The sequence below is a fragment of the Crocodylus porosus genome, unplaced genomic scaffold (assembly GCF_001723895.1).
Source record: "Crocodylus porosus isolate Cpor-Errol unplaced genomic scaffold, CroPor_comp1, whole genome shotgun sequence".
NCBI classification, from domain to species: Eukaryota; Metazoa; Chordata; order Crocodylia; family Crocodylidae; genus Crocodylus; species Crocodylus porosus.
The window spans coordinates 63911275-63914175 of NW_017728947.1; the positions used below are offsets into that span (position 1 = coordinate 63911275).

General features: G+C 42.4%; 1 long non-coding RNA gene across 1 annotated transcript in view; it reads left to right on the forward strand.

The window, feature by feature from the left end:
- Positions 1-2499, forward strand: part of LOC109321562 — a 225314-nt gene extending 222815 nt beyond the window's left edge. Inside the window, exon 3 of the long non-coding RNA XR_002104085.1 lies at positions 1990-2499. This is a non-coding gene — a long non-coding RNA (uncharacterized LOC109321562). The remainder of the gene's footprint in view (positions 1-1989) is intronic.
- The last annotated feature ends 402 nt before the right edge of the window (positions 2500-2901 follow it).

Sequence of the window (2901 nt, forward strand, 5' to 3'; positions counted from 1 at the left end):
ATCTCAAGCAAGTCCGAGGAGGTGATCCTCCCCCTCTATGCGGCACTGGTCAGGCCGCAGCTGGAGTACTGAGTCCAGTTCTGGGCGCCGCACTTCAAGAGGGATGTGGACAACATGGAGAGGGTCCAGAGGAGGGCTACTCACATGATCAGGGGGCAGCAGGGTAGGCCCTACGAGGACAGGCTACAGGACCTGAACCTGTTCAGCCTCCAAAAGAGAAGGCTGAGGGGGGATCTAGTGACCTGTTACAAACTAGTCAGGGGGGACCAGCAGGCACTGCGGGAGTCCCTGTTTCCCCGAGCACCGCCAGGAGCAACCAGAAATAATAGTCACAAGCTAGCAGAGGGTAGATTTAGGCTAGATATCAGGAGGCGCTACTTCACTGTCAGGGTGGCTAGGATCTGGAACCAACTTCCAAGAGACCCTGGAGGTCTTTAAGAGGAGGCTAGATATACAGCTTGCTGGGGTCATTTGATCCCAGTACTCTTCCCTGCCATTGCAGGGGGTCAAACTAGATGATCTACTCAGGTCCCTTCTGACCCTAGAAACTATGAAAGTATGAAACTTTGTTTTTTTCCTCCCAGGGTATTGTTTGACCCCTGTATGTCCAGGGATCTAATTTTGCTCCCCCACTGCAAATTTGCAGTGTGGGATATGTTCTTTAGTTCCCACATGTGCCTCTTGCAGCATCTCAAAGGGGTTTGAGATGCTGCAAGAGGCATGTGAGGGCTCATCTGGACATGTCCCACAAGATTTCTTTTGGCCCAGTCCTCCAATTTGTCTTTGTCCCTCTGAATTCTATCCCTACTGTCCAGCATATCTGCTACTGCCCCCAGCTCTGTGTCCTTTGCAAACTTGCTAAGAGTGTACTCTATGCCATCTTCTAGGTCGCTGATGAAGTCCTTGAATAAAACTGGCCCCAGGACCAATTTTTGAGGCTCTTTGCTTGTTACCAGTTGCCAACTAGACATTGGGCCATTTAATGCTACTCTGAGCCAATGCCCCAGCCAGTTTTCTTACAGTCCATTCGTCCAGACTATACTTCCTTAGCTTGCCTGCCAGAATGCTGTGGGAGACTGTATTAAAAGCCTTGCTAAAATCAAGGTACACCACATCCATTGGTCTCCCCCTATCCACAGAGCCAGTCTTCTCACAATAGAAGTCAATCAGGTTGTTCAGGCAAGACTTGCCCTTGTTGAATCCATGATGATTGTTCCAAATCACCTTTTCCTCCTCTAAGTTTGTAGAAATAGATTCCTTGAGGATCTGCTCCATGATTTTTCCAGGACTGAGGTGAGGCTAACTGGTCTGTAGTCCCCTGGATCATCCTTTTCCCCTTTCTTAAATAGGGACCTATGTTTACCCTTTTACAATCATCTGGGTCCTCTTCTGATCATCTTGAGTTTTCAAACATGATGGCCAACGGCACTGCAACCATACCAGCTAACTCCCTCAGCACCCTCAGGTACATGCCGTCCAGCTCCATGGACTTGTACACGTCCACATTTTCTAAGGTGTCCCTAACCTGTTTTTTCACCACCGAGGGCTGCTCACCTGTTCCTCAAACTGTGCTGCCTAGTGCAATAGTCTGGGAGCTGACCTTGCCTATGAAGACTGTGGCAAAAAGGCATTGAGCACTTCAGCTTTTTCCGAGTCCTCCCACTAGGTGGCTCCTCCATTCAGTAAGAGATCCCTGATCCTCCTCTTGCTACTAACATACTTGTAGTCTTCTTTTTGAGCATTGAATCTCTATCTATAGAAATTCTGTGGTGCCCTTTGTTACAATTTCTACCTTGTTTGTCTCTATACTTTTGTTAGCATCTAGTGCTTCTCCTCTGACTCCAAGCCTGACCTACCCTGTGTCATTCCTTTATGAAATACACCTTGGTATTACCAACTGATTTTCATCCTTCTACCAAGTTTCCAAAATGCCTAAATTAATTAAATCTAAACTTAAACCTACTTTGTGTCTTGCTTTTGTATTTACAGCATATCTTGTCTGAAAAACCACCCAATATGTGAAGATTTATGTAATTATAAATTATGAGAAGATGGATAAAGTGGAAATTTGACTAAATCTGAATCTCTGTGTATTTCTGTTCAGCCATACTTTGATTAGAGAGCTTGTGTTTAGAAGATTTTGTTACATTTTGAGCTTTAGAAGGTAGGCACAATAAAAATAAGTATGAATAAGGATTACAATAAAATATAATGGATAATCCATGAACTATTGATTCTACACATATTAACTGCTCATGACCTGCATAGGGGCCAATCTGGGATCATTTAATACATGTTCATAGGCAGGATGGATTATAACGGATGGAAACTATTATAGTGTCAAAACTGAAGCTGGTCAAATATTCATTGCAAGCAATCCCTTTTGTTTCTCTGTGGACCCTTCTGAACATGTTGGATTCAGATCCATTGAGGACAATTGGAGGAGATAGAACTACCTTCTTTCAAAATGGCTTCTTTGTGGAATTATCTTCAGTAAAATGGAGATATTCTGCTTCTGTTAAATATGAAACTTTTAATTTTGAAAATAAAAAGTGATTTCGTTCCCTCTTTTAATGATATTTGCTTGCTATTTCCCTTTTTAGTACTCCATCACTTGGTTTGTTTCAGTCTTTTAAAATATTTGTACACTTTTCAGGATGGAAATAATTCTTTTCTTCATGTTTAACTGTTACATAGTTTGTATTTCGATAAACAAATAATAAATTATCAGTATAACAATGTAAATTGTGGCTGTGTGGAAGATAAGCATCTGGCCCATAATGTTTTTTAGGTGATTGGTTTCTTTGGTGTTTTCTTTAAGATAACAAGCATTTTAAAGTCATTAAGCAGTTCCTCCCCTGCTATCTAACACATTTTATTTATGATAGTTACATTTTCACT